The following is a 12,530-nucleotide window of genomic DNA, read 5'->3' on the forward strand; positions in this document are numbered from 1 at the left end:
TCAGGGCTGTTTGCAGTTCTGGCTTATTCGCCAGCCCCCAGTTTGCTGGGGGGGGGGGGCTCATGGGTCACGTCTCCCTTCCATGTCCTCAGTTATCCCACTACATTTCCCCCTTTTTGTTTTACAATTTTTGTAGCATCAAGGAGAACACGGCAGCATTACTCTCGGTACTAATTGAGTCTGTACTAATTAGAACCCGTGTCCCCTGCATCGGCAGGCGGACTCTCAACCACTCAACCACTGCGCCACCAGGGAAGCCCTGTGATTATGTTTTTAAAGTCCTTATCTGTTAGAGATACATTCTGGAATATTTATAAGAAAAATGACAATATGCCTGAGTTTTCATTTAAAATCCTCCAGAAAAATAAGTAGGAGGAAAAATGAAGCAAGAATGTTAGAATATTCATAATTAAAGTGGGATAGTAGGTACATAGGGGTTCTTTATATTATTCTTTCTTGTGAAAATTAATAAAGGGAAACCTCACGAAAATGAAGTTGGAGGGCCAGAAGAGGGAGCTCTCATGCATGTACCACTGGCTGTTTTCATAGATCCCAACAGGAAGAGATGTACCTTGCATCTCTGGCAAAAAGTGACCTTATTTTATGACGCCAACAGGAGGAAGAAAGATTTTCTCTTTGCTTGGAAACAGCTCAGCCAGTGAAAATCCACTACACTTTAAACTCTGTTCCCTCCAGTGGACTTCTTGTTTATAACAGCCTCTCCCAGCTTTCCCTTCTCCTCTATAAAAGAGTTTCCTCTCCTTTTCTTTACTGGACTTGCATGTGGTTCACCATAGTTGCATGTCCTGGACTGCACTTCTTTGGTGCTCCTGAATAAATCTGTTTTGCAGGTAAAATAACTAGCTGTTTTATTGTTTTTAGGTTAACAATCTTCTTCTTTGGTGCATGTTTGAAATTTTTCATTAAAAAGTGGGGGAAAGCAGGTTGGATCACTGCTCTCCTGTTCTAGAGATGGAAGTATTTGCCCAACAATCCCTCAAAAAAAATTCAAATACGATGATTTTTACAAAGGGAAGGTACAAGGCTTTGAGGGCTAATTCTAGGACGAATTGACCTGGCCAGCGAGGTCAGGAAAGATTTTCCTGAAGAAGAATATCTAGAATCTGAGAAAAGGAGTAAGAGTTAACTAGGATAAAAGAGGAGAGAAGAATTTCCAGGTGGAAAAACAGTTTGTGCAAAGGTGTAATTGGCATGACAGACCTAAAGAACACAGCATGGTAGGCGTAGAAAGTGTGAGAGGAAAAAATGAGGCAATACAAGTATGCCAGGGTTTCATGACAAGCTGAGTGCTATTGTGAGGGGTTTGGTTTTCACCTGGAAGCAGGAAACCATTGATGTGTGATAAGGGAGTGTGACATGATTAGATATGCATTTGAAAATATACGTCTTCCTCCATCCTGGAGAACGGAGTGCAAGGGGCAGGGAATTGAATCAATTACTAGTTGTCCAACTGAGAGATGATGATAGAGATGGGAACGAGGACGTACATGAGAGATGTTTAGGAGGAGAACTTGACTTGGACCGATGGGAGGAGATTGAGTTTCTGACTTGTTAAACATGGATGGATGTTGCTCCCAGTTACTAAGATGGGTGACACTGCAGCAAGTTAGTTTGGGAGAATAAAATCAGCAGTTTGATTTAGGAGGTATAGAGATCCTTTAAGACATTCACGATGAGCTCACAAGTAAATATATACAAGTCCCAAGCTCAGAGGAGAGGCTGATAACAATTAATGCCATTGCAATTAGGACAGCAAACTTTGGATTCAGACTAGCTGGGTACAAACCTGATTTTGCCATTTGTTATCCCATGAATTGTAACAAGTTAGTTAAGTTCTCTGTCCTTTAAAGTCCTCGTTTGTAAAGCCTAATCAACAATAGACCTGCATCACGTGGTTTCTGTGAAGATTAAAGGAAATATATGAAAACACGTTAGAACGTTGTGTGGCACAAAGAAAATACCCAATAGATGTTAACTCTTATAAAACTATGAGAGTGCTGTCTTCTCAAGTAGATAAAATAATCATAGGATGCTGGTTTCAGAGCTTTGAATCATTCAGTGCAATTAGATTCCACAAATCTAATGTGTGCAAGTAGACTTGTACAAATAGATCTCCTGGTATGCTTGCTAAATTTTTTTTTTTTTTTTGCCTGCTTAATTTTTAATGAAGGGAGTGTTTGTATACTTTTTTGGATGCAGGCATTCTTAAACATTTAAATTGTGTTATCTTCCTCTAAGTGGATTCACTTTTCAGGCAGTGAGAGTGGGGACACATTCTTTCATCCAAATAAAAACAGAGCTGATTAGATTCAGTCTTATTTGCTTTGAGGGATGATTGATACACTTATTCCCCTAGGGTGCATTCCTCTCAGAGCTTTAACTTTAGCCTAAGGTGCTTATCAGATCCCCTCCCCACTTGGCAAGCACTAAGCTCCCATTTTTGTACCTTCCACAAGACTGATGTATGTTCTGCTCTGCTACTGCTTAAGAATTGGAAACCAGCTAACTAACTAAATAATAGTCCATATTTAAATTTCCCCAATTGTCCAAAAACATGTCCTGTATAGCAGATTTTAAGTCCAGAATCTAATCACGTTCCATGCATTCCATTGGGTTGTTATGTCTCTTTAGTCTCTTTTTAATCTAGAACATTCTTCTGCCTTGTTATGCCATTTTTGTAAGTTTCCAGGACAGTTGTATAACCAGCAAGGATTCGTGTGCCCGTGGCCAAGAAAAACAAACTCTCAGTGAGTGTGTGCAGCAAAGTAAGGGTTTATGCAGGGCATCCAGGAAAGGAGTGGGAGGCAAGCCCTCCAATTCACTCCAACCTGGTCTTTGAGTTTGGGTTTGGTTTTGTTTTGTTTTGTTTTTAAATAAAGGGGAAGAACAAAGAAGCTGGGGTTAATCATCATCTTGTGATGTTTCTGTGACATTTCTTAATGTAGTTTCGGGAGTCAGGATGTCTCTGGATATGATTCTCTGGCCATGTGGTCCATGGCTCTGGAGTTTCTTAGCTCCTTTTTTGCCCTGGAGAAACAACCTGAGTTTGTACATTAATGATGATGTCTGTAATAGCAATTTTAGTACATTAATGATGTTATCGAAAACAGCAGTTTTAGTCATCTGATTCTGCTTGAGTAGTGTTCAGTTAGCACAGGATTGAGGTCCGAAGGGAAGAGATTAATCAAAAACTTGGTAAAGAGACTTGGTTTTAGGGGGATTCAGTTTCAATCCCCACTCCTGTTTTAACTTTCCCTAAATTTTTGAGGAAACAACGCAATGATTGCTCTAGCTAATTCCTGCTGAAACAGGGCATAGTCCTGCCTCAATTTGGGGAATCTGCACTGAGTTGGAAATATTCCGAGTTCCAAGTATTGGATCTGAGTCTTTCATGATTAAGAACTTAGTCCCTTGGTCCTCCCTTTTGGTGCAACAGACCCAATTAAAAGTAAGTGGAGGAGCGACAACGAGAAATTTAATAACCCTTGGCAAACAGATCTTGTTCCCTGAGGAATTCAGGAGAATAATCCTGAGAAACAGTCTGGACCTGGCACTTCTGGGGAGACTTGTTTTAGCCTTGTAGCCAGTTGCCTAATTTTATCTAAGTAGGTTTTATTTTGTAATGTGGTATTAACATATACAAAACAAGAGCTATTGGCCACACTACGCATCTGTCTCCTTTTTCTGCTAAAATCTAATCTAAAGCAATTTTATTGTCGAGTACTATTCAGGATAAAGAATCTAGTGTTTTATTCTGAGAGGCTGTAGCTTGAGCTCTTTCATTTGTTACTACTATTCTTAAGTAAGAGAAAGGTTTCACCGTTACCTTGAGACTCTAATGTTGTAGTTGGCAGATACTGTCTTGAGAACGGATGGTGGTGTCCTTGATTCTGATACAGTTCAGAAAATTCAGGTTCACAGTAATACAGGCATGTGTCTAAAACCGTGTCCACAATGGCCATCCAGCTCTATTTTGATTTCTAAATGTATTCTTTCCTTAATGGTTAAAGCAAGTGTACAATCATGTTTGATAGTCCAAAAAACAGACCACTCTGGTCAGCATACAGTTTAAGTTAAATAATGTGTAAGCCAGAATGACGTCCCCAATATGTGAAATTTTCTTCTGTCATTTTTTGATTGCAGATCTTTAGCTAGATCAAAATATTTGCCCTTTGATGCCAGGGTGGTTGGTTGCTGCCTGCCCTGGGACCATGATGTCCTTTGGTGCTAAGCCTACTTTCTATTTATATATATTTTGCCTAGTTATCCACATTGGAAGAAAACTAATCATACATGGTGAACAAGCTCAGAGGTATTCTAATGGGGAAGCATTTTATAGGGTACACATTTTTTTTTTTTTTTTTGCGGTACGTGGGCCTCTCACTGTTGTGGCCTCTCCCGTTGCAGAGCACAGGCTCCGGACACGCAGGCTCAGCGGCCATGGCTCACGGACCCAGCCACTCCGCGGCATGAGGGATCTTCCCGGACCGGGGCACGAACCCGTGTCCCCTGCATTGGCAGGCGGACTCTCAATCCCTGTGCCACCAGGGAAGCCCCTAGGGTATACATTTTATTTATCAATTATACCAATTTGTCATACAAACACTGTATACATGCTTTTAGCATAGACTTAAAGCAAGCAGAGACATGTCATGAATAGCTATACTCTGTGACAACTTCACTAGAGAATTTTCTTTCCATCTTAAATATTGGGGCTAACAGTATGGTTAGAAGTAAAACAATAATTTTCAATGTTCTAGGAAGATAAACATCTAGTTGAATGGGTCTTACAAGCCTGGTCCGGATTCTTGGATCAGCTGCTGACCACTGCTGTGGTTTTCTTCTCATCCTGATGTGGGTGTCATTTGGGGTCAGCAGGCCTTTCTATAGACCAGTCCAATGCAAAGGCCTTTCTTAAGTGGGAAATACATATTCAAGAGTCAATTCGCTTCAGTTTTATTGCATATGAGCTATTTAAGAGTACCTGATGAAGGCCCTTTTATCTAGGTGGGAGGCAGTCCTTTAAATGATGCCTTTTCCAGTATGCACAGATCTCCTGGTTGCAGTTCTTGGGGCATCTGATCTTCATCCAAAGACAGCTTGCTGTGATCAGCTTCAGAAGTAAACTTAAAATGTCCTTCAATAATTCAGTTAAACTTTACAATAATGTAACATAACAGGAAGGAGCTATCTTAGAGGTGAGTCTTAGACAGTAAATACAGACCTCAATCAACAAAATTAGAATTTAATATCCACTGAAGCATAATCTTTTTCTCTGTAAAATTACCCTAATTTCTACCAAATATAGCCAAATTGAGACTAATTTGTTTGCAAAATAAGCTTGGTTTCAGTAAACTTGTTCTGATTTTTACATAAGTGTAATCGATTACATAGGCTCTTTTAAATTAGCTGTGCTGGAACTTTTTATAAGGAATCTTAATAACTTTTAAAAGGCCTCTCAAGGCCACAATGCCATGCCAAGAGCTGGCCATAGATTTGGACTATGCTGTCTATAGACTTAGGTGAATTTCTGTCTTCTTGAAGTCCCCAGAGTATCTTGAGAATTCTGCACCTGTCAGGAGGTGACCTTCCTTATTCAGTTGATAAACCTGCTTGGAACTTAAGAGTTTCCAATTCTGGAGGGATCAGTAGAGAGAAAAGATAAATGTTTCAGCTCTGCTTACAAAGTTATAATTTATCAAGTTGCTGTCATTCATAATTAGCTTGAGGGGAAATGTTTCCTTATATCTGGAAAACACAGATTAAAAGCCAGTAATATTTCAGATACGACATAAAATTTTTGCCGATGTTCACCAGTTCTCTCCGTCCTGTATAACGAATTCCATTTTGTTAACGGTTTTATGAAACCATTAGGGTTTACATTAGAATTATTTAATTTCTTACCCAGTTCAGTGGTATGATCCAAAAGTTATCAGAAACCTGAACTTGTGAAAAAATCCTTTCTATGATTATTCTTGAAGATGAAGTATTTTTGCAAAAGCATGAGTAGAACAATAACTGTCTATGAAGGACAAAAGACTTAAAAATGTATGGTTAAAGATCTGATTACAATGCAATTAACAAAGAAAAATGGTTACTCTTGTGACATATAACACTTTAAGGTAATAACTTGAAATATGACTGATAATATTATGCCAGGACATATCCAAGTTTTAGAAATTTCATATAATTTCCAGAATATCTATACTAATGACATTTAGTAAAACCTAAGAATGTTTATCTCCAGTCACTTGACAACGTTTCCCAAGTAATTTAACATACCGAATAATCCTAATTAGTTTGATATATCTCTCTGAGATGCCTCAGGGTTCCTCTGAAGCATCTCTGTCTCTCAACCGTGCTGTGGCATGTGGGATCTTAGTTCCCAGACCAGGGACTGAACCCATGCCCCCTACAGTGGAAACTTGGAGTCCTAACCACTGGACCGCCAGGAAATTCCCGCTGTGAAGCGTCTCAAAGGTAGCTGGAGGTCAAAAGAATTCAACTAGAGGGGCTTCCCTGGTGGCGCAGTGGTTGGGAGTCTGCCTGCCGATGCAGGGGACGCGGGTTCGTGCCCCGGTCCGGGAGGATTCCACATGCCGCGGAGCCGCTGGGCCCGTGAGCCATGGCCGCTGAGCCTGCGTGTCCGGAGCCTGTGCTCCACAACGGGAGAGGCCACAACAGTGAGAGGCCCGCGTAACGCAAAAAAAAAAAAAAGAATTCAACTAGAATTTGTATTTGGGAATTCGTAAAAAATATCAAAAAACTTCAAAACACTGGGTCAAATAGGATCACAGGTCACTCTGAAACATACTTGGTCCCTTAACCAAAGTGATAATAAAAGATAAAGAAATTTTACAATCTGTTATCAAGGGCGGATGAATATTCCAAGAATACTTTGTTCCTCTGACAGAGGGAGAAAACCTAATTCAAGGTTTGTACTACTTTACCTTTAATATTAGAATTCCCTTATTCAATAAAATTAATTCTAATCTTAGTTAGTCCTGACCACACATAGAATTCCTTTTTAAAGTTTTTTTTTTCCCCTCACAAATCTACAATTTTCTATATCCATATTACTTTCTTTCCCATTTAGAAATAACCAGTTTTGGACCAAATTACTTTCTTTTCCTTAACAAAATGGATTTCCATTCCTTATACCTTCTTTTTCCTTGTATACAAAGATGTGTTTCTTATACATTTGAATTCTCAACTCTGAAAAACCTTAATTTCTAGTGAAAACTAAGTAAGCAATTATAAACTTTCTTACATTAGCACTCTGTAAGATTATTTATAAGTTACAGCACTCTGTAACTTATAAATGCTCTTCATAATTTCTAAAACCATGTGCTTTTTATAGAAAATGTGCAGCGTAGCACCAAATATATGTATTAATAGTCCCAAATATCTTTAGTTTTTCTGTAAAAGGAAGCCTATGTTCAGTAATCAATGTTCCATTATCTTATTTTATTTGAGTATGATCTAGATATTTAATAAACTTCCACCATTTAACTTAAGTTAGCAAAACTCTAAAGTTTCAAGTTCCCAAAATCTGGAGAGACTATTTAAGTAGACAGTCATAAAACATAATTATTCCTAAAGAGTTCACCCCAAAACTTTTATTTACATTTAACTTCCCATCATATCAAGTTATTTTTCTTGCTGACAAATTTGCAACAAATAAAATAGCATCTTATTTGACTTCTAGTAAACCTAGGTACATTCAAAGTATTATACTTAATGGTGATGACTCTAGAGACATGTCTAAATTAATTAAGCTAAACTAGCATCAGTTAACTTTAATATCAGATAGTAATTTAATACTGAGTATTTTCCAGGTCATGTGATCCTGAAATTCTTCAGCTTAGTCTCTTTTATATTTCTAAGAATTGATATAAGCACTTAATTTCTTACCTTTTTTTATTTTTTATTTTTTTTTTGCGGTACTCGGGCCTCTTACTGTTGTGGCCTCTCCTGTTGTGGAGCACAGGCTCCGGGCGCGCAGGCTCAGTGGCCATGGCTCACGGGCCCAGCCGCTCCGCGGCATGTGGTATCTTCCCAGACCGGGGCATGAACCTGTGTCCCCTGCATCAGCAGGCAGACTCTCAACCACTGCGCCACCAGGGAAGCCCTTACCTTTTTAAAAAAAAAATTATTTATTTATTTTGGCCGCATTGAGTCTTCGTTGTTGCACACAGACTTTTCTCTAGTTGTGGCGAGCGGGGGCTACTCTTTGTTGTGGTGCATGGGCTTCTCACTGCAGTGGCTTCTCTTGTTGCGGAGCATGGGCTCTAAGTGCACGGGCTTCAGTAGTTGTGGCACATGGGCTCAGTAGTTGTGGAGCATGGGCTTAGTTGATTCGCAGCACGTGGGATCTTCCCAGACCAGGGCTCGAACCCATGTCCCCTGCATTGGCAGGCGGATTCTGGAAGGCCAGCACTTAATTTCTTTTAAGCCAATTAAATAGAACTCATTTATAAGTTAGTTTTGATAATGCTGTCTCAAGCTAAAGACATATCATATTCATAATGCACACATAGATACATAGAACCAGAGATCTCATAAGTTCATTTTAAAATTTAGTCACGAATCAGGTATTACTATGTAAAAGTCACTCATTTATAAATAACGGTTGAATTAATTTAGGTTTATTATTATTTTTTATTAATTTTTATTGGAGTATAGATGCTTTACAATGTTGTGTTAGTTTCTGCTGTACAGAAAAGTGAATCAGTTATACATATATCCACTCTTTTTTTAGATTTCCTTCCCATTTAGGTCACCACAGAGCACTGAGTAGAGTTCCCTGTTTATACAGTACGCTCTCATTAATTATCTACTGAAATAATTTAGGTGTAAAAAGACCTCTTTTACCTTTTTTTCCTTCAGTCTCAGGAATTGGAGATGGTCTAGATGAGATAAGACAGGAGTTCCTGAAGGCCCTGGTCAAACATTTACATCTCAAGGCACAGGGAGAGAAAAGCAAGTCCCTCCTACAGAGACTTATTCCCTTAGGGTCAGAATTCTGAAAAGATGTTTATGGAGTTGGCAAAACCAGTTTGGGATTGTCAGATGAGCCTTATCTTGGACATTTTTCTCTGGAGTCTGCAGAATATTGTGGCCATGCAGTGTTACACAAAAAATATCATTTTGGCCTTAGTCATGGAACCATAACTAAAGGTGGTCCAATTTTGTAGGACTCATTTTAAAGGACTATTTTTAGGAACTGAACTTTCCCATGTCTGCCAATTAAAATAGTGCACCTTCTTTAAGACAAATACACAAGAGAAAAGTTAAATCACTTCCAAAAGATTTAAAGTTAAACCAATTTCAAAAAGTTTAAAGCCATTTAAAGCAATTCCAAAAGCAACCTTAGACTATTACTTTTACCAAACCCAATTTTTCCCCCAATACCAGGCAATGGGCCTAGGAGGCCACCATAATACAAGGATAAATGTTTTTGGCCTGAACTGTCATGCTGGCTGCTTACCGAAAGATGTATTTCACTCCAAAAACTGTTCCTTTACTGCATGCCTACAACATTGCCTACGGGCTTCCCTGGTGGCGCAGTGGTTGAGAGTCCGCCTGCTGATGCAGGGGACACGGGTTCGTGCCCTGGTCCGGGAAGAGCCCACATGCCGCGGAGCGGCTGGGCCCGTGAGCCATGGCTGCTGAGCCTGCATGTCCGGAGCCTGTGCTCCGCAACGGGAGAGGCCACAACGGTGAGAGGCCCGCTTACCGCAAAAAGAAAAAAAACAACAAAAAACAAACATTGCCTGGGGTCGCTGATGCTCTGTTGCAAAGGGAATTCCCCAGCTGGATCCCCAGGCCAAAGGGGCCTGGGCGTCTGCTGGATCTGCAAATGGAAATCCCCGCACCTGCAGAGGGCCAGCAGACCATGGACACTAACCTCAGAGGAAACTGAGAGGTCGCTCATGGTTGCCAAATTGTAACCAGCAAGGACTCTTGTGCCTGAGGCACAGAAAGACAAATTCTGACAGTGTGTGTTTGCAGCAAAGTAAAGGTTTATTGAAGGGCGCCAAGCAAGGGAGTATGAGACAAATCTCAGATCCATTCTGACCTGGTCTTTGAATTAGGGTTTTTTTGTTTTTTTGTTTTTCAAGGGGAAGAACAAAGAAGCCGAGATTGCATGGCCCATTCAGTCCGTGTCCTTGTGCCAACCTGCTGGTGGGTGGGGACTGGGACACGCGGCTGCTGGCTGTGGAGCCCCAAGGGTCCTGGGGCTAGTACTGGCCCACTGGTGGGCAGAGCCAGGTTCTGGTGTGAATGGCTGAGGGGCCAGAGTCCCAGAGCTGGTGTCCTGCTGTTGTTTGGGGCTAGATTCTGGGGCAGGTGGCTCAGGAGCCCAAGGTTTCTCGAGGCTGGTGCCAGCCCGGTGGTGGGTGAACCAGGTCCTGACCTGGCTGGCTGCAGGGTTGTGGTGGTCCTGGGGCTGCTGCCTACACACTGGTGAGTGAGGCTGTGTCCTGGGGCTATTGCTGAACCACCGGTGGGTGGAGCCAGGTCTTGGGATTTCTGGCTGCAGGGCTTGGGGTCCCCAGAGCTGGTGTCAGCCCACTGGTGGGTGGAGCTGTGCCCCAGGGTCTTTGTTCCAGGGTTCTGTGGGTCCCGGAGTTGGTGTCACCCACTGGTGGGCAGGGCCGTGTCCTGAAGGCTAGCTGTGGGGCCCCATGGGTCCCAGGGCTAGTAGCAGCCCACTGGTGGGTGTGGCTGGGTCCTGGACCTTCTGGTTGGTGGGGCCAGGTCCCAGGGCATCTACCTGCTTGGTATTGGGTATCCCAGGACTGGTGCCAACTGACTGATGGGTGGGTCTAAGTCCTGGTGCTAATAAGCTAGAGGGAGGATTCCAAAATGACACTTGCCAGTAGCAGTGTCCTCATAGTAGAATAAGTACCCCAAAAAGGCTGCTGGCAGGGTCTGTTTCCCCAGGGTGAGTCCCAGTTTCCTCCTGCCCCTCTAAGAGGCTCTCTAAGGTCAGCAAGTGTCTCTGACACAGGTTCCTTTCAAATTACTGCTCCTGTCCTGGATCTCAGAGCATGAGAGAGTGGAGTCTCTGTTTCCTACAGCCCTCTGACTCTCCCAAGAGTAAGTCCCAATGGCCTTCAAAGCCAAACGTTACGGGTGTATGTCTTCCCGATGTAGAACCCTTGGGTTGGGGAGCTCAGACCCCTCACTCCTTTGGGAGACCCTCTGCAGTTGTAATTATCCTCGTGTTTGTGGGTTGCCTAACTAAGGGTGTTGGTCTTGACTGTACTGCATCTCTGCCCCTCCTACTTACCTTGTTGTGGATTCTGTTTTATATCTTTATTTGTAGATCTTTTCAACTAGTCTCTGGGTCGTTCTCATAGATAGTTGCTCTGTAAATAGTTGTAGTTTTGGTTTGCCCATGGGAGGAGGTGAGCTCAGCGTCTTCCTACTCTGCCATCCTGGCCACTCAGAGAATTTTTTTTTTTAACATATCTCAACTGACTCAAGAAGAAAATATAAAGTATGAACAGAACTATAAAAGTAAAAAGATTGAATCAGTAACCTCCCAACTAAAGCCCTCCTAGATGAGACGGCTTCACTGCTGAATTTCTGTGAGGCCAACGTTACTCTGATAACAAAGGCAGACAAAGATATCACAAGAAGGGAAAATTACAGATCAACATTCATATGTATTTTCTACATGCCTCGGAAAGAGGAAATGTGATTGCTGACTATCTAGCTGTTCTCTCCCACAGTGTGACTCACTTGTGAATTGTACAGGGTTGCAAGTGACCCCTTCTAAACGAAATTCCCTCCAAATTATGGAAAGCACACAATTTCACAAAACATTGAAATTAAATTATAGTAGAAGGTAATTGAGTATTCCTAAAATTTCTAGACTCTACAGTGACCTAAATTAAAATGGTTCTTTAAAAGAAAACACTGCCATCAAATTTCGATGTTGCAAATATTTATAACAGACATAGAGTTGTCCTAAGGCTTTATAGTACATCCAGGAAGCCACCAATAGGTCTCCACATATATGTAAAGACTGCCCTGGGATTGCTAGGAACAATGGTCATTAAAGTGTGTTTCCCAGATCAATAAATCAGCCCATCTGGGAACTTCTTTTTTTTTTCTTTTGCGGTATGCGGGCCTCTCACTGCTGTGGCCTCTGCCGTTGCGGAGCACAGGCTCCAGACGCGCAGGCTCAGTGGCCATGACTCACGGGCCTAGCCGCTCCGCGGCGTGTGGGATCTTCCCGGACCGGGGCACGAACCCGTGTCCCTTGCATCGGCAGGCGGACTCTCAACCACTGCGCCACCAGGGAAGCCCTGGGAACTTCTTAAAATGTATATTTGTGGGTCTTAGTCCATATCTACATATATTGGGTTGGCCAAAAAGTTCGTTTGGGTTTTCCACAACATCTAACGAAATTTTTGACCAACCCAATATATACTGAACTCTGAGGGTGGGACCCAGCCTTATGTGTTTTTATAAGCCCTCTAGGTGGCTCTCAT

General features: G+C 41.8%; 1 protein-coding gene across 1 annotated transcript in view; it reads right to left on the bottom strand.

The window, feature by feature from the left end:
- Positions 1–12,530, bottom strand: part of LOC101336440 (galectin-10-like) — a 100,956-nt gene that overhangs the window by 22,872 nt on the left and 65,554 nt on the right. The window contains exons 3-4 of the mRNA XM_019941024.3: positions 7,936–8,152; positions 1,808–5,769 (exon numbers count right to left, since the gene is read on the bottom strand). The gene's annotated coding sequence lies outside the window, so the exon portion shown is untranslated. The remainder of the gene's footprint in view (positions 1–1,807; positions 5,770–7,935; positions 8,153–12,530) is intronic.

This window comes from Tursiops truncatus, chromosome 19, assembly GCF_011762595.2.
Source record: "Tursiops truncatus isolate mTurTru1 chromosome 19, mTurTru1.mat.Y, whole genome shotgun sequence".
NCBI classification, from domain to species: domain Eukaryota; kingdom Metazoa; phylum Chordata; class Mammalia; order Artiodactyla; family Delphinidae; genus Tursiops; species Tursiops truncatus.